The sequence below is a fragment of the Maniola jurtina genome, chromosome 23, assembly GCF_905333055.1.
Source record: "Maniola jurtina chromosome 23, ilManJurt1.1, whole genome shotgun sequence".
NCBI classification, from domain to species: domain Eukaryota; kingdom Metazoa; phylum Arthropoda; class Insecta; order Lepidoptera; family Nymphalidae; genus Maniola; species Maniola jurtina.
The window spans coordinates 2,477,937-2,502,499 of NC_060051.1; the positions used below are offsets into that span (position 1 = coordinate 2,477,937).

The 24,563-nt window shown below is 37.0% G+C and overlaps 1 protein-coding gene across 3 annotated transcripts in view; it reads right to left on the bottom strand.

Annotated features, from left to right (window-relative positions):
• LOC123877456 (zinc finger protein 135-like) overlaps positions 1–24,563 on the bottom strand; it is a 168,979-nt gene that overhangs the window by 142,048 nt on the left and 2,368 nt on the right. For 2 of the 3 annotated variants that reach the window (XM_045924260.1, XM_045924252.1), the window contains exon 1: positions 13,507–14,155. The exons of the other annotated variant lie outside the window; for it this stretch is intronic. The gene's annotated coding sequence lies outside the window, so the exon portion shown is untranslated. Of the gene's footprint in view, positions 1–13,506; positions 14,156–24,563 lie in introns of those variants that run through there. 3 annotated transcript variants of the gene reach the window in all.

Genomic DNA, 24,563 nt, shown 5'->3' on the forward strand with positions numbered 1-24,563 from the left:
CCTATAGGGTACTTCCCGTTGACCTAGAATCATGAAATTTGGCAGGCAGGTAGGTCTTATAGCACAAATACAGGAATAAATCTGAAAACCCCGAATTTGTGGTTACATCATTAAAAAAAATTAAAATGTGTGTTAATTTTCTACGTCAGATAACTATACCAAGTGGGGTATCATATGAAAGGGCTTTACCTGTACATCCTAAAACAGATTTTTATTTATTTTGCACTTGGTCGGTTGTTTTAGAGACGAAAAGTAAAGAGAGATGACTACAAGGATCAAGCCCATTCGTTCCACGTACACTCCTTTGTGTTTTTTGGCACGACCGCCAGTACTGGTTTCGTCCATCGCGAAAAACTAACACACTCGTAAACCGCATTTGTATTGCTGTATGGAAAACAAACTTTCAATCTTTTGGAGGAAGGCTGGCTTATCTATTTTTGGGTTTCTAGGACAGCTTTTGTTCATACTCATTCATATTTCAGTCCATACTAATATTATAAATGCGAAAGTCTGTCTGTCTGCTACCTTTTCACAGCCCAACAGTTTAACCGATTCTGACGTTTGGTACAGAGTTAGCTTATATCCCGGGGACGGACATAGGCTACTTTTTATCCCGGAAAATCAAAGAGTTCTCGCAGGATTCCAAAAGACCCACCCGCTCAACCGATTTGTATGAAAGGTACCGAGGTAGCTTGCGTCCATGTTATTGAAATAAACAACTTTTTATCCCGAAAAACCAAACAGTTCCCACGGGATCTTCAAAAACCTACATCCACGCGGACGAAGTCGCGAGCGTCAGCTAGTTCATACATATTTTTAAGTCCTCAGTGGCGCAGTGGCGCAGTTAGGTAGTCTTATTAGTGGGAGATCTCGGGTTCAATTCCCGGCAGGAGAAATTTGGTATTTTATACCTATAATTTCTAAATTTTCACTGGTCTAATCTGGTTTGGTCGGAAGGCTTCGGGTCGTGGCTAGTTACCACTCCACTGGCCTCCTTGTGCTAAGTACCTACCTATAAGAGTATAAAACCTAAGTAATTACCTACCTGCCAAATTTCATGATTCTAGGACAACGGGAAGTACCCTATAGGTTTTCTTCACAGACACGACGGACCGATAGACGGACACACAGACAGGTAGGTTCCTATGAGGGTTCCGTTTTTCGTTTTGAGGTAGTACGGAACCCTGAAAAGAGAGTTTTAAAAACAGACATCATCTAGACAGTTTACTACTAAGTAGGTAGGTACCTACCTATTCACTCGGCCAAAAAAGGTATCCATATAAACATGGAGTACTTAAAGCACAGCTCCTTAAAAGTTGAAATCGACAAACTAACCTAACTAGCAGTAAAGTACCAATTTTCTAGACTTCCATCAAAATGTGTCAACACTACCGTAGAACAATGGCTTGTTTGGATTATAAAAGCCGTTTGCAGGAAAAAGGTGACAATAGCATCCACGTTGCTCTTCTATACCTAACTAGGTATAGGTAAGCTATTCAAGACACTAGTTCTCTGTCCTAGAAACGGGTATACAAGTACCTATACCGATTAATATACCGATTTTTGTTATTCTTAGAAAGTTAGAATACCTATTGATTGCAAATGACGTATTTTTAGGGTTCCGTACCTCAAAAGGAAAAACGGAGACCTTATAGGATCACTTTGTTGTCTGTCTGTCTGTCCGTCCGTCCGTCGGGTCTGTCAAGAAAACCTATAGGGTACTTCCCGTTGACATAGAATCATGAAAGGCAGGTAGGTAGGTCTTATAGCACAAGTAAAGGAATAAATCTGAAAACCATGAATTTGTGGTAACATCATTAAAAAAATTAAAATGTGTTTAAATTTACAAAATAAGATAATTATACCAAGTGTGCTATCATTATGAAAGGGCTTTACCTGTACATTCTCAAACACATTTTTATTTATAATATTTTTTATATATCGTACAAAATGTTGAAAAAAAATACCCGAGTACGGAACCCTCGGTGCGCGAGTCCGACTCGCAATTGGCCGGTTTTTTTTAGATTAAAACTCTCGGATAAACTCTATGCGTTGTGATTTGTATCCTTCGCGTAGGGTTTGGGAGGAAATTCCAATAGTTCGTTAAAATTACTTAAACGACACCTGCTTTTTCTGAGTAACTAGGAAAAGACCGGAAATAATACAAGATAGGTAAACTAAATGGCACGGATAAAAAATCTCCACATTCGATCCCACATTTAGTTTCGAACTACTGCGATACATAGGCACCGTCTAACAGAATTATTCATCCAATTAAAACGCTCTTAGGAAATCAACCGATCGTTTATCAGTTAAAATGTAACGAGCGACTTAGCATACGGCCTAGTACTACGGGTACCTTCTTACTGTTGGAGATGATCTATAGTAAAATTGTGCGCCTTACTATAGTACTGTTATCAGTATAATCTATAGTCATATAAAATACTTGTCCTAACTGACTGACTAATCTGACAATGCGCAGCCATCACTATGGCTCCAGCGAATCATGCGCAGCCTGATTCGCTGGAGTTAGAAACTTCATATTTTGACAGTAGGTAGGTTCCCATTATGACGTAGGCGCTTCCAAATATACTATACTACTAATATACAAATTTTGGAAATTCTACTCCTATAATAGAGGACGAAGATTTGTATGTTTTTTTTTTACTTTTTTTTTTATTCATTATAGGCAAGCGCTTGACCACAATCACACCTGATGGAAAGTGATGATGTGGTCTAAGATGGGACGCGTTTACCTAGAAGGTGCCTATTCACTCTTGTTTTAAAGATACCCGGATTGTAATTGGTAGGAAACACAGATCGCGGAAGAGTATTCCAAACCTTAGCCATGCGTATGAGGAATGAAGACGCAAAACGATCTGTGATTTTTTCATTAATAAAATGAAGAATCACGTGTTTCAGGCTTTTTAGAAAAACTAACCCCAAGTAGAAAGCGGTAGAAAGTCGCTCGCGTCCGTAGGTGATAACCCTTTGTAGCCCTACACGTACTCCCCGGGTGGTGCTAAAGAGCGACAACGTCGAATATCAGGCGACGGTTAAACACCTGACTGCCCTGGTGCCAAGATCTTAGCCAGTGGAGGCTGCCACAAGCCTGGAGAGTATCTCCAAAAGAGTGAATTCACCAATCCGCACTAGCCAGCGTGGTGTCTCAAAGGCTATTAATCCCTCATGAAAGCACAATACAAAAGAAGGCCCCTAGTTCCCAGCAGTTCTGCTTGGCCTGGCCACGGCAGCAGCCAGAATACCAACAGAACAAGGGGTGCTAAGAATCCCTGGGTTCGATCCGGCTGCCAACCAACGATATACACGGCTACGTTTAATGTAAATACGTTACGAACAGACGACAGATTATTAGACCTAGAAAATAGTGTCTTAAATCGCATAAAATGGACTGTAATGGGACTTTCGGAGACGAGGAGACAAGGGGAAGATCTTCTGAGATTACAGTCCGGACACTTATTATTCTATAAGGGAAATGATACAAAATCAGAAGGAGGAGTAGGTATGATGGTGCATAGAGACTTCGCCGATAAACTTCAAAGTTTAAGAGGAATCTCACCAAGAGTAATATTTGGCATATTTAATATCAACAAGCTGACAAAAATAAAAATTGTGCAAGTGTATGCACCTACCAGCGCAAGTAGCTCCGAGGACATTGAAATGTTCTACGATGATGTTGAAAGGGCACTGCAAGAGACTCCATGCTTGTACACTGTTATAATGGGTGACCTTAATGCAAAGTTGGGCCAAAAAACATCTGTATTAGAACCGAACGTAGGAAAGTTTGGGCTGGGAAAGAGGAACGAGAGAGGGCAAATGTTGGCTGATTTCTTGGCAAAACATGACTTGTATGCAATGAACACCTTTTTTCCAAAAAGACCGTGCCGGAGATGGACCTGGCTGAGTCCGGATGGGCGTACAAAAAATCAAATCGACTATATCATCACCAACAAGAGGCACATATGTAAAGATGTCAATGTATTGAACTGCGTGAATATCGGCAGCGATCATAGGATAGTCAGAGCAGAAATCTCCTTTAATTTAAAGGCTGAACGTAGAAAACTTGCTACCAAAAAAGCGAAAAGATTGGATTACACGGTAATAGATTTAAATAGGGAAGAGTATCAAAATTGTGTTACCGAGCTCCTGAAAGAACACAAAACAAATGATGATGTAGACGAACTTAATAACCGACTGTCAACTTCAATCCAGGAAGCAGGAGAAAAATTTATGACCAACACTCGCGTGCGGGAGTCAATTCTAACGAAAGAAACTAAACGGCTCATTGACAAACGTAAAGAACTTCTCTCAAACCCCCAATCTACAGAAATTGGTATCATTAATAAGCAAGTAAAGACAGCGATAAGACGAGATCTGCGAAACCATACCCACAAAACAATAGTTGACACTATACAAAAATACCGGGGCCCAAAGGTGTTTAGAAGAAAGTTACGTAGCAGCGTGGCTCAAATATATAAACTAAAGATCGATGGTGGAAGAGAAACGACAGACCTGAAAGAGGTAATGAAGGAAGTATAGAACTTCTACTCTAACTTATATACTTCAAAGTGCGAAGAACCTAAGAGCCCACGTTCCGATCCTAGAGCAAAATTGACACGCCACTTTACGGAAGATCTGCCAGAAATAAGCTTATACGAAATAAAAGAAGCCTTACGACAAATGAAAAACCAAAAAGCACCTGGTGAAGACAATATACCAGTAGAACTCTTAAAAGCGGGTGGGACACCTGTATTAAAAGAGCTGCAACTTTTATTCAACACCGTACTCTTTGAAGGCATCACGCCCAAAAAGTGGAAGAATGCGATAGTAACACTAATATTTAAAAAAGGAGATAAAACTAATTTAGCAAATTATAGACCTATATCCATTCTACTGCACATATACAAAACATTTACGAAGGTGTTGACTAACAGACTTACTAATAAGCTCGATCATGCACAGCCAGTGGAACAGGCTGGATTCCGAAGCAAATTTTCTACTATAGACCACATATTTGCAGTAAGACAGCTAATAGAAAAGAGTGTGGAATACAATCAAGATCTGTGCTTAGCGTTTGTGGACTTTGAAAAAGCATTTGACTCCGTTGAGCACTGGGCAATATTTCACTCACTAAAAAGATGTTTGATTGACAACAGATATGTGGAAGTGCTAAGGGAAATATACAGGGGTGCCACAATTCAAGTGAGGCTTCATGAACTCTCTGAGCTAATCAGCATTCAACGAGGAATTCGACAGGGTGACACTATATCCCCAAAATTGTTTACTGCCGCTTTAGAAGACGTTTTTAAATTAATTGACTGGTCTGAAAACGGAGTGAACATTAATGGAAAAATGCTATCACATCTTCGTTTCGCTGATGACATCGTACTCTTCGCCAAACAACCGGAAGAACTGCGCACAATGCTCGAACAGCTACAAAATGCTTCTGCTGCTATTGGACTAAGAATGAATATAGGAAAAACAAAATTCATGTGTCGGAACACAGATATAGACCATATATCTATCCAAGGTCAGCAGATTGACAAGGTAAACGAGTACGTTTACTTGGGTCAAGTAGTGACCCTAGATAAGCAAAGCCAAATGAGAGAGGTGGAACGCCGAATCCAACTCGGGTGGGCTGCCTTCAGCAAACTATCCGACGTCCTAAAGAATAAGAAGATCCCCATCTATCTCAAGCGGCGTATGTTCGAGCAATGTGTGCTGCCAGTAATGACCTACGGTTCGGAAACGTGGACACTGACAAAACAAATAACATCCAAACTGCAAGTGGCACAGCGAGCAATGGAGCGGGCCATGCTGGGTATATCGCTCATTGACCGTGTGCCAAACGCCACAATCAGGAAAAGAACGAGACTAACTGATATTGTTTTGAAAGTGTCCAGGTTGAAGTGGAGATGGGCAGGGCATGTGTGTAGGACTACAGACGAGCGATGGACTCGTTTGCTGCTGGAATGGAGGCCACGCACCGGAAGGAGGAACGTTGGAAGACAGCCCTCCCGTTGGTCAGACGACATTACCAAGCTGGCGGGAAAGACTTGGAGGAGGCTCGCACAACACCGAGAGCAATGGCGTGCACGTGAGGAGGCCTATGTCCAACAATGGATTAACAAAGGCTAAGAAAGAAGAAGAACCCCAAGTACCGGAAACTTTTCCATTAGGTAATTTGTTAGTGTGGAACTATGGATTAAAAAAGCCCATGAACCCTAATGCTTAAGCAGGTTTAATTGAAAGAAATAGTTAGGTATGGTAACTTAATGGCACCATTAGGTAGGTACCTTGGACCTTTTTGCATCGTACCAGAATGTTTTGTAAGAAAATGTCTTGACTGAAGTTGATGGGAAGAATAACTAGGTCCTTTTACATCGTACCTACCGGAATTAAGAGGGCTTTCTCCGTCACTCGTTTCATACAATCGTAGTTCCAATTTCATTTGAATATTAAGCAACCAAAGTCCATGAAATTTTGCAGACATATTCTAGAAACTAATATCTATGTCTGTGGTTTTCCAGATTTCTGTTAAAATATTTGGTTTCAAAGTTACGAGGTCTTAAAAAATTTCATACAAATCTTTGAGCCCCTGTAATTTTAAAACTACATATTTTTAGATAAATCTAAAACACCACAGACACAGATATTAGTTTCTTAAATATGTCTGCAAAATTTCATGGACTTTGGTTGCTTAATATTCAAATGAAATTGGAACTACGATTGTATGAAACGAGTGACGGAAGAGCCCTGTTAACCGACTTTTTTAAGGGAAACCCTTTGTATCTGTGACCTTTAGCGAACCAGTACGATTCCATTATAATTGAATCATTCACTCGTTCAAGTGTCAGGAATAGATTGATATAAGGTACAATTTTCTAATCCCATATTATTATAGATAGGTTTAGATAATAATATAATTATTATATTGAATAGTGGCTAGCAATTATATCGAGAAGGTAAGGTATATCTTACCTATGTAGCTAAACTAGATTGATACTAACTGTTAGCTGTGAGTGAGATATTAAGCTGATTTATACGTCGTGAGTAACAGATAGGACAAAACTTCAAAAGTAAATAAGTCACCCGGTAAAAGGATACTCAGTTTTTTTTTCCAAAAAAAGAGTTTTTTTAACGGATGCGTGTTTTTGAACATAATTTTCAACTCACATTAGTGATTTTAATATGGGAAATTTTGGTATGAAGTTGGGATACCAAGAAAAAAAATCTAGGAGACTTTTTTGTGGTATATCAGAACGTGTAAGTGTAGGTATGCTTACGAGACAGTTTAAACCTAAAACAAATTTAAAAACCTATTTATCACCTTAATTTGGTTAGTAAAACATTGTGAAATAACCCGAACATTAAATGAATTGTCGTGTTAGTTTAGGAGGAACCATAAGTATGTATTTTTAACCCCCGACCCAAAAAGAGGGGTGTTATAAGTTTGACGTGCCTATCTGTGTATCTATATATCTGTCTGTGGCATCGTAGCTCCTAGACTATAGAACCGATTTTAATTTTGTTTTTTTTGTTTGAAAGGTGGCTCGATCGAGAGTGTTCTTAGCTATAATCCAAGAAAATCGGTTCAGCCGTTTAAAAGTTATCAGCTCTTTTCTAGTTACTGTAACCTTCACTTGTCGGGGGTGTTATAAATTTTTAATTTACACTTGTGTAATATGAAAAAGATTTCTGTTCAACAATGATGGATATTTTAGTAATAATGGATGATTATTAATTATAGCATATTATTAATTTTTGATAGTTTTCACTATGAACAACCGCTGTTCATAGCTGAAAAATGCATAATTTTCGTAAATGCTCATATTTCAATACAAAGATCTACCTAAAATCACTGGTTTAAAATAACTTGTGATTTATAATTCAAGTTCTGACTAAGACATGGTTTTATAAGGCTAGAAAACCTTGTGTTATGAATGTATCCATCTGCCGCTCTGCCATTTAAATAATAATCTATACTAATAAATAAAATTGGAGTGTCTGTCTGTAATCTATACTAATAAATAAAATTGGAGTGTCTGTCTGTAATTTCGAAATAACTACCTCATATTAAGCTCATATGGTTATTTGAACGATACCATAACTGAATCACACGTTTTTAAAATTTTTGTCTGTCTGTCTGTCTGTCTGTCTGTCTGTCTGTCTGTTTGAAAAGGCTAATCTTTGGAACGGCTGAACCGATTTTGACGGGACTTTCAGAGGCAAGTAGAGGATTGACCAGGGCGTAAAATAGGCTACTTTTTTAACCGACTTTTAAAAAGGGAGTTGTGTTTTTCTACCTATGTACACCGAAATCTCCGAGATTTCTGAACCGATTTGCGTCATTTCTTTTTTAATCGATAGAGGAACTTTGCGACATTGTTTCATAAAAAGTTTGGAGTCCAACTCCTCAATCCTGATGCTGCAGGGGATCTGACCAATCCACGCGGGCGAAGCTGCGGGCATCAGCTAGTATATTATATATCTCTTGGTTATCGTAAGAAAAGTCAGTTCGATTCTCGTCAGAATTACAACATTTTTCCACTTAAGTCCGCGACTGAGTTTATTAAAATGTATGTAAATTTGCGTGTAAGCTAAGCTAGGCAATACGCTCACAACTGTTTCCATTGATCATTAATAAAATCGTTTTAAGCTAACAATAAAATAAAAGTTTTGATTGACATTCATTCACTAATATATAATTTATTTTTCCTAGTTAGGTACTACCGTAAGAGATGGTTCCATTAAATAGTGTTTAAATCTTTACAGTTAATTTCACGAAACAAACATGTGAAATGAAACTATGAAATTGTTTGAAAATAAAAGATAATATAACCATACAACAACTAGGGAATATATTATTTATTCAAGAATTGAATAAACCTACGGTCTTCTTTTCCGAAAAAATTGTACTAAACAGATTTTTTTTAAATTTGATATAGGTAGATACCTAGGTATGGATTGTACTTAACAACATGCACATTGGGTTAAAGATTGCTTTACCTTCTCAACGGCCATAACTGAGAATAAAATCAAGATCTAGTAGCGTTCAATGATGAATTCATTATTTTCTTAGGCACAAATACAAAATATTTATTTTTCATTTTAACAACACGGTAATTTACCTATCGCACGAATCACAACCATCGACAGTTTTTTATATATTTTTTCAATCTAATCCGTCACGTCGTCACGTCGTCACGATATTTCAATGACAATGGAAACAGTCAACATCTTCATAACACATGCACCGTCCGTCCACGAAACAACATATTGCCTTTAAAATGGCATTGCGTAACCAGGCGCCAAGCCTTTTATATTCTTAAATATATATAAATATACCTATATGATGTACGATTCGCTGGAAAACTCTGTAGATAGATATACCTATTATTTATCAGTGATCAGCCATTGGTTGCGAAAGGCAGGTGGAAATTTTGAAAAAAATTCTCTATTTTTGCTTTTCCGGGATAAAAAGTTGCCGAAGTCAATTTCCGGGGTGTAAGAACTAGCTGTACCTTTCATATCAATGTATCTTTCAAATCGGTTAAACGGATAGACCCATAAGAATACCGTAGGCACTCTTTGATTTTCCGGGATTAAAAGTAGCCTATGTCCGTTCCCGGGATGTAAGTTACCTTTACCAAATTTCATTAAAATCGGTTCAGCGGTTGAGCTGTGAAAACGTAGCAGACAGACAGACACACTTTCGCATTTATAATATTAGTATGGATATGGATTGCGTGCCATTATTTATTGAAGTGAAAACTTCTTTAGGCGCGTCGGGCGATGTTGAGATGGTCAAAAATTCATGATTGCATCACCGACATGCTAATGTTAATAGTAGTTAAGTACTCGGAGTATGAAGATAGATTTAAAACTAAACTGTTGATGTTACAAGTGTAAATTAAAAATTTATAACACCCCCGACAAGTAAAGGTTACTGTAACTAGAAAAGAGCTGATAACTTTCAAACGGCTTAACCGATTTTCTTGGATTTTAGCTAAAAACACTCTCGATCAAGCCACCTTTCAAACAAAAAAAACTAAATTAAAATCGGTTTACTAGTTTAGGAGCTACGATGCCACAGACAGATTCACAGATACATACGTCAAACTTATAACACCCCTCTTTTTGGGTCGGGGGTTAAAAAGTGACATTTAGTTGCTTACAACGCACATAACTCCGTAAAGTTAAAAACACTCTATCTACTCTATTCATCATCATAATAGAAGAGAAGAAGAGAAAGAATTTTCTTCTCGACATATTTTTCTAATCATTCACAAACCTTAGCTATGGACTAATTGAGCTCATTTACTGTCGCGGCGTTTTACAATTAAAATAAGTCCTAGATGCATTTGAACTTTGTCTTTTTGGTAATATCTGGATCAACCCAATCGATATTAAATTGTTTTGTATCATTTAACTTGCCTTGTTAGTATGTGGTCAAATCATGTAACTTTTTTGATCAGTTCCCCCGACCGATCATGCGAAATTGGGTGCCATATGGCACCGCTAGGCTATAATGGGTTAAGTTAAAATTTGGAACACATCATCATCATCATCAGCCTGTGGCCGTCCACTGTTGGACATAGGCCTTCCCTAAAGAGCGCCTCCAAACCCGGTCCTCAGCCTTCCTCATCCAGCCACTTCCTGCCAGCCGCTTTATACATATCGTCGGTCCATCGTGCTGGAGGGCGTCCCACACTACGCTTGCTTTAACGCGGTCTCCACTCAAGGACTTTCCGGCTCCAACGGTCATCGCCTCTGCGACAGGCATGGCCTGCCCACTGCCACATCAGCTTCATTGCTGCGGATCTCCTCATTTCGGATTTTATCCCTCAGGGAAAGTCCTAACATAGCCCTCTCAATAGCTCGCTGAGCAACTTTGCATTTGTGGACAAGGCCGTGTGTCAGTGTCCACGTTTCAGCACCATAGGTGAGGACTGGAAGGAACACAAACCTATAGGTAATCTCGATGGCAATAAAGCAATATGGTGATCTCATGAAGGTGGTCTCATGGAACCGGGAAGTGATCATAACTTCTCAAGATAGCTCCGTTGTGTTTGGGCTCGTTGGATTTGGCTTGAAGACCTATATGATGTCCAAAATATCATGATAGAGTCGGCATTCTAACTGCTCAAGTATCCATAACTTTTTTTAAAGAATATTAACCATGATAATCATGACTAATACTCCCCTTTCCCCTCCAATTAAGCGCGTGCCAGGAGTGGGTATGACAACGGAAGTGAACCGCTGACCTTTCGGAATTCAGTCCGCTCCTCAACCGTTGAGCTATCGAGGCTCCTTAACAACCTCCATTGTATTCAGGCTTGTTGGATTTGTCTTGATATTCATTTTAATAAGGTAATTAATGGAAAGCGGCTATGACCCTCAGCAAAAAGGAATACGACACACTGAGCATTTTCTTTAAATTGCTTTGCTTATACAGTATCACATCAACGTTAATTTTCAAGAACCTAAACATGACTTGCAAAAGTTTAAAAAACTCCTGTAAGTAAAACTTTATTTGCCTAACGACTGAGATTAATAACCAATATAAGTTACTTGTCCAATATAAGTTAAGCAATGTCAGCATCGAAGTTGTTCAGGAATATAACTACCTCGGCCAGATTATAAAATTCGGTAGAAACAACTTCGACAAGGAGGCTGACAGAAGAATCCAGCTGGGCTGGGCAGCATTTTCAAAGCTACGTCAGGTCTTCGAATCGTCGATACCGCAAAGCCTTAAGACTAAGGTCTTCAATGAGTGTGTCCTACCTGTGATGACGTATGGAGCAGAAACGTGGACACTGACAGTTGGCCTCATCCACAAACTAAAAGTCGCTCAGCGCGCTATGGAGCGAGCTATGTTGGGTATTACTCTCAGGGATAAAATCCGGAACGAGGAAATTCGCAGGAGAACAAAAGCGACCGACATAGCTCAAAGGATTAGCAAGCTGAAGTGGCAATGGGCAGGCCATGTCTGTCGCAGAACCGACGGCCGTTGGGGCAGACGTGTTCTAGAGTGGAGACCGCGTACCGGTAAGCGCAGTGTGGGACGACCTCCAGCCCGCTGGACCGATGACCTGAAGAAGGTGGCGGGGAGCGGGTGGATGAGGAAGGCGGAGGACCGTGTTTGGTGGCGCGCTCTTGGAAAGGCCTATGTCCAGCAGTGGACGCTTACAGGCTGATGGATGGATGGATGGATAAGTTACTTAGCCTAGTTATATTTTGTCAAAATTGGATGGTATTTTCTGACAAATACCAATGTTGCTAATAAACTTATTGACGGATTTTTTGAAATAAAAATAGCGAGTGAACGAGTAGGCGGGGCACCTGATGTTAAGTGATTACCACCGCCCATGAAACACATGCAGGACCAGAGGATTTGCCAATGCGTTGCCAGCCTTACAGATAAATCGATTAATTTATTATTATTAGGTATATAAAATTTCGGCCGTAAATTGAACCAATCAAGAATATAACGGCTAATTTAGAAAAATAGCTAGATAAATTCACATTATACCTAAAGCATTCTAATTGTAGCTTTATCTCCGTAGGTATATATTTTTGGAGGCCACAGATATGTATTTAACAATTACTAGAAAACAAGAGGCATTTATTAAGAGGTCTTACCCTGTGATAAAAGCAAGTGACGACAACGCTTTTTTCTATAAAAACAACTCCTACATTCAAATTTAGGTAAAACAAGGATTTTAAAACGATTCGTACGTAACGAGTCATAGGTAGCATTACTGATTAAATAACCAGTTATTTTATTAATAAAATTTCCCGCCAAAATAATCAAGTAAACGCGACTAAAACCTCGCATAAAAAACTGAAAAAAATTAACATTCGACCTGAAAAAAATTTAACATTCAGCAACTTTTATGCGCATGCGCTTATGTTGGGATAAATGTAAAGTTTTGGAAGTAAAAAATTGTAACTGGGAAGTGATTTTTAAAGTAAGTAAATAATAACATAAAAGATTTTTTTTTTAACTGTATTATCAAAAGGTGACATGCAGAAGACTCTAGTTACCAGAGGAAGTGTAGAGTTTCATTAGAAAAAATTAACAGACCGTAGTGAAAAATGTTTGAACAAATGTTTTCTACACTCTAAAGAGTAAAGTAAAATACGATGTATTCTATGAGATATTTCATAATTATGAACATACACCGTATTTTATCCCTAAAGATATATTATAAATATAAGACGTGAATGTTAAAAAATATGGTACTAGTATCAAATGATACACGAACTTACTCTAAACTTTCGTATAACCTTCTCTTAAAACTCCTTACTTTATTTAGTAAGAAACTACAATAATCTATTATTAAGTAGAGTTAGGAAACTCTGATTAATTGCATTTAAACTTTAGAATGAATCGACTTCTAAAACTACAAGACATAAAAGTAAAGTTTAGAAAAGTACGTTAAAGATGTACAAGTAGACATTATAAAACACTCAACTGACCTTAGTCCTGTCCAACGCGTTAAAAAAAGTCCAAATAGCTCACATAACAATAAACTTTATAGTCTGTGGTTATCGAGAAATGGCATGTCCGCATTTACGCGCCAATCTTTTTATCGCTAAACACTTATTTTTTAACCTATTACATTTTTCTAATTTCACGGTTTAGAACGATGAAGTTTTATTTCAATTTTTTTCGTTTCCCGCCTAAGCCACGTCAGTTCACTTTTAAATCGGCAATCTGTGATCACATTTCGACCATCGAACGGGGTATTTCGGAGATGGCCGGCGCGTTCCCTATTTCACTTTGGAATTTCAGTATGAAATTTTCGAAAATCGCCGGTGCGTTTTCATTGTTAGCCGTAGTGTTGCGCGCAAGCACTTTCAACACATTATGATCTAACACTGGCCGAGTCTCGATTGCTGAACATACTTATTCTAAGTCAACTTACATTCGTTCATATTTGCCTGCGGGGCGTAGGGCTGTGCTAGGACGAGAGCCCCACTTCCTTGCATCGGTTTTGCATACCTCATGATGCTTTAGCGATCGACTTAATGTTATTTTTAGCATCGATACCAACTTGTTCTAACCGTTTTATGGTAATGTTAGGCTCTGTGGTCTCTCATTAAGCTCGTTAGCCTATTTTTTTCTTCCACTTCTTACACACAACGAAAAAAAAACAGAAATGGTTCAGTATAATTCAGATAAATTCATAATTGACGTTAATATTTATACAATAAAAACAAAATATTTATAGAAAAATGTATAGTTATTCAAAATTATTTTAGAAAATAGATAAATAAAACCAGATAGGTTGTCCAACCCTAGATTTGGCGTAGTACAAGAAACGTCTTGCATATAATAATATGTTTTAGCCTATATCGAACGCTTACAGGCAAGAGGGCAGCGCGCGCGCACACTAAGCTTAAAATCTTTAAACTAGTTTTATTGAACATTGTAGTTTAAATTGAAAATTAGAAATCTTTTGGGAAATGTTGTATAAAGTCCACGTAACTGTTCATGGTAAAACTATAGTGAAGAAAATTTGTAGTTTGCAATTAATTAACGTTGGCTAGGATAAGTAAGTCTAAGTTCAATTCCGCATTAGCTTAGTCAGGCTAATAATGTTTTATACGTAGGTATACCTATAGGAAACTAAGCTAACTACAAAATAGACAAATAAAACTATGTTTTAAAGGCTTAAAAATATAATGGATGTAAAAATAAATTGGAAAGATATACTTTTCATTGTATACAGTACAAACACTAGTAGCTTAATCAATAGAAACTTTTAGCAGAAAAGTAATTTCTAAACGCAAGCTAAGAATGACTCTACCACAACTTCAAAATAATGATTCCACTAAGGAATCCCATCAGGAATCAAGTAAGTACCCATTCACATCAAGACACATCGTAAATTGTTAAAAAAAAAAGGCATAATCGATAAAACATAAAATCCAAAAATCTTTCAAAACTACAACAAAATCTTCACAAAATACAACACAACTAGCCTAAGGTCCCTGAAAAATCATGACTAACCTCTAAACTTCATACAAAAAAAATCTAACGATGCAATAGATGCACATCACTATTCTATTCCGATGCAAGACGCAACACTATTAGTTGTATGCACCGTGCATTGGCCTGTACTGCCGCATTCGTTCCTAAAGTGGAAGAACATCCTAACAGTGTTATAAAAATCAACGCAAAAACGACTATAATTCGAAGTTGCTAAGAATTATTTTCGTGTGGTGTTATTAGTGGGGTTAAGTTGGGATGCCTAACAAGTTTTTTAGAAGCTAGTTCTTATACTTATTTCACTATGAATTTTAGCTATAGCATTACGTATAGAAAGAAATGCTTGGCTTGTCTGTAGGCGTAGGTTTCTAGGACGCAACTGGTAGAAATCTTCGCTGTATAGCGGTATAATTATTATTAGGATAGGATTGTGAAAGGAGTTCCTGTGGTGGTTTAGAATTTATTTTGTCTGTTCTTTATATTTTGTTGGTTCTTATTTTATATTCTCAATAGTCTTCAGTGTCTAGTTTCGTAACGTTATGTAAGTCCTTGTACTCAATTTTGATGTGTGCAATATTTATTTCATGTAAGCGTCTTCGCTTAGGGTTTCCTTGTTTTTTTTTCTTTCTGGAATGGCAAAGAGCAAAAATTAAACAGCTTCGTCAGCTGCAAATTCCGTATTAGCCCGCTTCCGTCTTCGACTGTATCATCAGTCATCACTTAGGTACCTACTACTTCTATTCTTCTTTTATTTTTAACCCCCGACCCACAAAGAGGGGTGTTATAAGTTTGACGTGTGTATCTGAGTATCTATCTGTGGCATCGTAGCTCCTGAACTAATGAACCGATTTTAATTTAGTTTTATTTTGTTTCAAAGGTGGCTTGATCGAGAGTGTTCTTAGCTATAATCCAAGAAAATCGATTCAGCCGTTTGAAAGTTATCAGCTCTTTTCTAGTTACTGTTACCTTCACTTGTCGGGGGTGTTATAAATTTTTAATTTACACTTGTCATAATACTGATACAGGTACTGAAGTATAGGCCATGTTGAAATATCATAATTAAGTTATTAAGTACGATTTTGAAAATATTCGTCCACCATTATAAAGGGTTGTATTTTTATTTCGTTTAGTGTTCAATAAGTTTATAAATGTGTTTAAATTAAGCAGGTTGGATAGATATTCTATAACCATGTTTCACTCGAGCCTATCAATTAATAGCGAAAGTTTCATTAAATACCTACCTACTAACTTTCTAATCACTCGGGTTTTATACGCACTTAGTTAAGTGTTAAGATTAGGCGTAAAATTAAATAGACATTTTCCATGTTCAAAATTGTGTCTCTCTTTTTACCCGACTACGGCAGAGCCAAAAGGAAAGGTTATGATTTTAGCAGTTTTCTTATGTAGGTTTGTATTTGTATTTTGTAGCACCTAAACTACTGAGCCGATTTGATGAATGAGAAATCAATTGATTCGTTATTACGGTTATTACATTTTATACGAAAAAAACCCGGCCAAGAGCGAGTCAGACTCGCGCACTGAGGGTTCCGTAGTCGGGTATTTTTTCCAACATTTTACACGATAAATCGAAAACTATTATACATAAAAATAAATAAAAATCTGTTTTAGGATGTACAGGTAAAGCCCTTTCATATGATACCCCACTTGGTATAGTTATCTTATTTTGAAAATTGAAACACATTTAAATTTTTTTTTTTAATGATGTAACCACAAATTCGCGGTTTTCAGATTTATTCCTGTACTTTTGCTATAAGACCTACCTACCTACCAAATTTAATGATTCTAGGTCAACGGGAAGTACCCTATAGGTTTCTTGACAGACACGACGGACGGACGAACGGACGGACGGACAGACAGGCAACAAAGTGATCCTATAAGGGTTCCGTTTCTCCTTTTGAAGTACGGAACCCTAAAAATATCGACCTGACGTATAATAGCTATATTCCTGACCTCTAATCATCATCATCATCATTATCACCATCTTGATGATGTAATGGAATGACTCTACCTAAGATGATTCTCTGCGGGCGAAGGCGTGGATAAAATCTAGCAAAATCCTACTTAATAGTTAAGTTAAATTCAATTTTAAATTGAATTATTGCAAAGTTAATACTAAACTTAAATTATAGTCAATCTTAATGGTTAACAAGAAATATACCAAATATCATTAACACCATTACATGTCATACAATTATTTAAATTTAATTTTGTAACATCAAAGACCAAGACGTTGTTTTTTTGTAAAAGAAACTGTTTGATTTATCTGTGACTTTATCTAACAGAATTTTAATTTATTCTACTTCAAAAAAAGGCATTTTTAACAAAATTAGTTTTTCGTAGAAAAAAACTAGATAATAATCAATAATATTTGAAATATAAGGTTCTGGTTATTCATTTTAATTAATTAAGTATGTGAAAAATAAACGAAAATCATGACTTTTTATTTAATTATTCTCTTTAATAATAAATGTGTGTTCTAGCTCCATTAACAACCCCTATACAAAACATCACATAATTTTATTAATACAGTCCAAGACCCTTTTTAGGTATAATATACTCGTAGGTAAATACATAGATAACTAAAATTTAACAAACAGACAGACACTTTCAATTTATAATAACTGTTCGTATGGATGTGGCTATTCATTTACAAGTAAATAGAAAAAGCAAAATGGACATGAAATTCATTATTTCACATTTGCCAATTATTCGAGTGGCGAGTTGTTTAGATGGTGGTCGGGGTCACTTGTAAGCGCCCCGAGGCAAAGCGACGTAAGTCATGAATACCGATTTATTACGGCTTGGAAAATTTAAAATTACATACCATAAAGTGTTCGTGTAACTTTTATGAAATAAATAAATCTTTATTTCAGACATTTTACAGTCCATAACCTATACTAATACTATAAATGGGAAAGTGTATCTGTTTGTCTGTTTACATAAACACTAGATTTTAATGGTCCATCCGTTTAACCGATTTTGACAAATAAAGGCACAGAAATAGCTTACATCCCGGGAATAGACACAGGCCACTTTTTATTTTTGGGAAATCGCCTGGAAAGCAAAGTGGGCATGAATGAACCAATAATTCGAGTGGCGAGTTATTTAGATGGTGGTCGGAGTTACTTGTAAACGCCCCGAGGCAAAGCGGCATAAGTTATGAATACCGATTTATTACGGCTTGGAAAATTTTAAATTACATAACTCCAAATGCTTATGTAAAGTCCATAAAATGAATGTCTTTATTTCACAGATCGGACAATAATTTAGAATCACAATAATATTATAAATACAAAAGCGTGCTTGTCTGCCTGTCTCCTAGCTTTTCATTGCCCATCCGTTCAGCAAATTTTGACTTCATTTGGTACAAAGAAATTGTGCATTCCAGACAAGGATATAGTCTTTTTTGTCCGCGAAAATCAAAAAGTTCCCATGGAATTTAAAAAACCTATGACAACGTTGCAGACATAATCTTTTTGGCAAACAATAGCTCACGTTCTAGAGACAAACGTAGCTTACTTTTCCCAGCAAATTAATGAGTTCCTGTGGGATTTCTAAAAAAACCTATATCCACACAGATAAACTAGATAACGCGGGTGTCATCTAGTATTTTAATCATTTTTGAAATATATTTTATTTTGCCTTAGGTAGGTTTATCTCGGATGGTACCGCACGCACGGCAGCTAACGGCTAATGTGGTAAGATAGAGGAATGCCGGCGATCCTAGCGCGCCGCGATATTACTAATTACTATTATGTTACTTATAAATAAAACTTACTGTGATCATTCTATTTATAAACTTTTACAAAGTTTTAGTACTTTTTAGGGTTAGGTACCTCAAAAGGAAAAACGGAACCCTTATAAGATCACTTTGTTGTCTATCTGTCTGTCCGTCCATCCGTCCGTCGTATCTGTCAAGAAACCCTATAGGGTACTTCGCGTTGTTCTAGAATCATTAAATTTGGCAGGTAGGTAAGTCTTATAGCACTGGTAAAGGAATGAATCTGAAAACCGTGAATTTGTAGTTACATCACCGAAAAAAAAATTAAAATGGGTTTCAATTTTCAAAGTAAGACAACTATACCAAGTGGGGTGTCATAATATAAAAGGGCTTTACTTGTAGGTAAGGTACATTTTGAAACAGATTTTTATTTATTTTTAAGCATAATAGTTTTTGATTTATAAACATAAACAATTTTTAACCCCCGATCCAAAAAGAGGGGTGTTATAAGTTTGACGTGTGTATCTGTGTACCTATCTGTCTGTGGCATCGTAGTTCTAAGCTAATGAACCGATTTTAATTTGGTTTTTTTTTGTTTGAAAGGTGGCTTGATCGAGAGTATTCTTAGATATAATCCAAGAAAATCGGTTCAGCCGTTTGAAAGTTATCAGCTCTTTTCTAGTTACTGTATGTAACCTTTACCTGTCGGGGGTGATATAAATTTTTAATTTACACTTGTACGACGTATCCTGAGACGGAACGTATAAGTCTTGTAAACGTATAGTAGGTATAGGTACCTATCTACTTCATGATTATAATTGGATTCTACATGACATTGTACGGGAACGCAAATTGCATGGCGGTATAACTTTGCCGGGTTACCTATTTGCCACTGCTGAAACATCCCTAGTCAAATGAGCAAGAAGTCCTATGTATAGAACACACGCAAACATACAAATAATCAAGAAGTCCTATGTGTAGTACATAGGACTTCTTGCTTGGTCGATTTTGTTAACCGACTTCAAAAAAGGAGGAGGTTCTCAATTCGTCGGAATCTTTTTTTTAAATTTTTTATGTATTTTCCCCGATTACTCAAAGACGCGGACCGATTTGGATATTTTTTTTTTGAAAGTTTGTGACTCCACATTAGCACCTTCTTTTTTAAAAGTCGGTTAAAAAGCTCATAAATATCCTGGAGGCAAAGATTTCCTCGGGTATTATGCAAAAATGAGATTTACAGAATATCCGTGGTGGATGTATCGTTAGAGCGCCGCGTGGGTCGCATTTACTTGTTTTGCGTCTCGGAATGCGCTGTTTGCGGCCGCGAAGAATGCATGGTAAAAACCTAGTGTCAGCCACGATATGCCGCTGTGGGGAGTAGGCTCTACTTTCTATCGTCGATTGTCACTCGTTTCGACCAAAAGACGTCTGCAGTTGGGCATATCTGGGCCATATTTTGCGACACGATAGGTACCGCCTGCTGCAGACCATTATGATGGGTAAAATAACTGGAAAAAGAGGGGTACGAAGAAGGAAGAAGTCATGGCTACGTAGCATAACGGAGTGGCATAAAAACAGTTGGAGAACTATTCCGCCTAGCCATGTACAAGGAGAAGTTTAAACAACTGACTGCTGATCTTCAGTAATGGAGAGGCACATAAAGAAGAAGAGTTGGGCATAGGTCACTTACAAGCTTTGAAGCAAATCAGTACCTAAGTACCTTATAGAAGGACAATCACAACCCATATTATGAATGCGAAAATGTGTTTGATTGTTTATTGATTTGTCTTTTAATCACGTTGCAACGGAGTAATAGATTAACGTGTTTTTGCATGGGTATAGTTAAAGACCTGGAGGGCTACTTTTTTTTGGAAAATCAAAGAGTTTTCACAGGATTTTCAAAAATCATAAATGTCTTAGAGGCAAAGATTTCCTTCGGAGTACCTAAGTTCTTGCATAGTAATGGAAAAATGAGATTTACAGAACATCCGTGGTGGATGTATCGTTAGAGTCTGAGTTTTGCATAGAAGGACAATCACAGGAACGTCAAATAAGTTAAATAAACTTGTAGGCATAAGTGCTTCCCTGTCCCCTTTTTCTTTATTTTTCTCTTTACTAGTCTTTTTCTCTTAAAGGGATATTTTTAGTATTTTCTAGGATGCAAGTTATCTTTGTGAAACGTCAAAATTGGTTAAACGAATGTTCTGTGAAAAGATAACAGGCAGACTGACAGACATAAAATTTTTGTATGGATAAATAAATAATAAGGTAGAGCATAGTTCCCATCGGATACTTCCCTGAACTGGCATAGCGTCAATTTTCTAACACCATTAAGTACATATGTTTTTGTTTAAGAAAAATGCGTCTTATTACATTACGCCGCGCGCATCGTGTTTTGCGCATTTGTAATGATCGAGAGATGCGATCGTGCGCCTTGGTTTCACGGTGACTCTGTGACTGCGAGAGGTTCCGGGTTCAAATACATGCATACTTTGCAATTGTGCATTGTAAGGTCTACATCTCCTGAGGATACTCCGGTGTTAGAGCAAAACGTGCGTCGAGTGTGTTCTGGTGGATTTGTGTGGTGGTACTTGGTGCTTGCTTGGTGGCTGGCTTTTCCCACATACTTAGCTGTGGGAGGACGGTTGGTGCATGTTGCATGCTGCATGTGTAGTAAATTGGGCTTTTGATTCTTTGTATATCATAGACTTCCGCAAAATAACGCCTGCTTCTATAAAATATTTCAAATACATGCGTTTTACATTGCATCAACTCTGAAAGATGTATCAGACTCCTGGTAAATTTACAAATTCGTATTTTTATCATTCACTATAGAGGATGCCCGCGACATCATCCGCCTAGATTTAGGTTTTTAAAGATCCCGTGGGATTTGTTTGATTTTCCGGGATAAAAGTTGCCTATATCAATCACAGGGACGGTACGAAATTTCATACAAATCGATTAAGCGGATAGGTATTTCGGAATCCCGTGAGAACTCTTTGATTTTCCGGGATAAAAAATAGCCTATGTCCGTCCCCGGGATATAAGCAAACCCTTTACCAAATTTCGTCAGAATCGGTTAAACTATTGGGCCGTGAAAAGGAAGCAGAAAAACAGAAAGACACACTTTCGCATTTGTTATATAAGTATGGATTAGGTATCAAGATCAACCCATCGCCAGCCCACTACTGAGCATGGGTCTCGTCTCAGTATAAGGGTGTAGGCCATAGTCTGCCACGCTTGCCCAGTGCGAATAAGCATTTATGGGGAACTCTCAGACATACGATTTTCTCACTATATTTTTATTCAGCGTTGAAGCAAGCGAGCAACGAAAAGTTCGAGGTGCGTGCCCGGGATTGAACCCCCGACCTTCCAAGTAGTCCGAAGTTTTAACCACTACGCTATCTTCACCGCTTATCAATTTACATCCTTCCTAAATTTTAATATTTATTAATATAATATCAAAGTGTGGATGTTTGTTACTTTTCACGTCAAACGACTGAACCTGTTTGGCTTTTTGGAATTGAGATAGCTTAAATAAGTTTAATTAACCGACTTCCAAAAAAGGAGGAGGTTCTCAATTCGTCGGGATCTTTTTTTTTTTTTTATGTATGTTCCCCGATTACTCAAAGACCCCTGGACCGATTTGGAATTTTTTTTTTTTGTTTGAAAGGGTATACTGTGCAGGTGGTCCCATATAAATTTGGTGAAGATCTGATGAATATCTTCGGAGATGGAGAACAGAACTCCTCAATGGATAATTGCTCGCGATCACTGTAATAGCTTAGTAAACAGTAGGGTTTTAACTGGGCATAGCATATTATAGTACAGTGGGGTCACTAAAAATTGTGAAATAAAAAAAAATTCAAAAGAAAAAAAAACAGACTTCAAAAACCAAAAACACTAAAAAGTAGAAAATAATTTTTGTTTAGCTACACATGTAATGTACCTCTAGGTATGAAGTCAGGCGAGCTTCACTCCTGGATTTCTAATTTTGTTATAATATGCTTGCTCGACTTCATACCTAGGTACATTACATGTGTAGCTAAACAAAAATTATTTTCAACTTTTTAGTGTTTTTGGTTTTTGAAGTCGGTTTTATTTTTCTTTTGAAATTTTTTAATATATAAGCTACTTTTTATACGCGAAAATTAAAGAGTTCCCGAAAAAAAAACTGGGACAATATAAATAACCTTCTGGGTTTACCTCCCAACCATGTAGGTTGGTTGGTACGTTTTTTTTTTTTTAATTTCGGCTTTTTTACATGTTGCTATTTAAACTGCAACATCCCTAACGACAATGACTTATACCTACTAATATTCTAATGTAATCTAAACTTAAACCTAATTTTTTTTAAAGGTCCCCAGCTGGTCATCTTCTATCGTTGCATCCTCTACGGTTGGTAGGTAGAGATAATCTATTATACTTGTGTAAGTATATATCGAACTATGGGTGAATATTAGCTATAGATCAGGGTGTGAGCTGTGGGTGTATTAATACCCTATCACAACACCTAGGGTGCTAAGCTGGCTAGGTATTGTACCTATATTGCTACATACCCTTTACATTTTAAAATGTCATATGTGGGTGTGAAGCTTACAACATACTTAGTTATTATTGATGATAAAATTTCTAAGTAAATCACATCATATTATAAATGCGAAAGTGTGTTTGTTTGTTGGTTTGTTGGTTGGTCCTTTAATCACGCCGAAAAGAAGTAACAGATCGACGTGATTTTTACACTTTTTACATAGGTGTAAAAGCCCTTAAATAGATAAAGGAGAGAAAAAAAGATTTTTAAAAAGGTAGGGTTTATTAAAACATAAAAGCGCCTATTAAAATCTTACTTAATTTTCTTATTCTTCTACTCTGTTTAAACTATTAATACGCAATGAAACTTTTCGCCTTAAAAGATTTCTTCAGTTCGGTTGAGAAACAAAGACTTGATTGGATCTTCTCATTTCCTTGCTAAGTAGCGGATGCCTCTGCTTGCGATGATCATTATACAAGTGTAAATTAAAAATTTATAACACCCCCGACAAGTGAAGGCATCTTGACAGCTTGACATAAATTTGTCAATTGACATAATATTAAGAACCTAACGGTTATCTAACCTTCTTTTCTACAAGAAAACTAGAAAAGAGCTGATAACTCTTAAACGGCTAAACCAATTTTTTTGGATTATAGCTAAGAACACTCTCGATCGAGCCACCTTTCAAACAAAAAAAAGTAAATTAAAATCGGTTCATTCGTTTAGGCGCTACGATGCCACAGACAGATACACAGATACACAGATACACACGTCAAACTTATAACACCCCTCTTTTTGGGTCGGGGGTTAAAAAAGAGTCAATTCATCATTTATTTTAATGTCATGCAACGTTATAATAAAGTAGCCGTAGAAGATATTATGCATTACCGAGATATTATCCCTAATACCTAATGCAATTTTATGAAATAATGTGAAATATCTCATTGTTCAAGAAGGTGGACGAAATCCCAAGGGTAAACTAAATAACACTAATTCAATTAAAATCCAATTGCCTTCAGGACCCAAATAGTTTGAAGATAAGTACTAATTTGAATTAATGTAGCTAAAAAAGAAAGAAAAAAGAAAAATACAACATTTTATTCCCTTCTTATGTGGTAATCATTATAAAATGACTCCAGCAAACGACGCGGCGTGCGATTATAAGAAGCCGTAGACAGTTTTATGCATAAGTGAGACATTATTAAAATAAATAATGATTTTAATGAACAACCAATTACAACGTCCGCTTAAAATTGGAAAGCTACGTG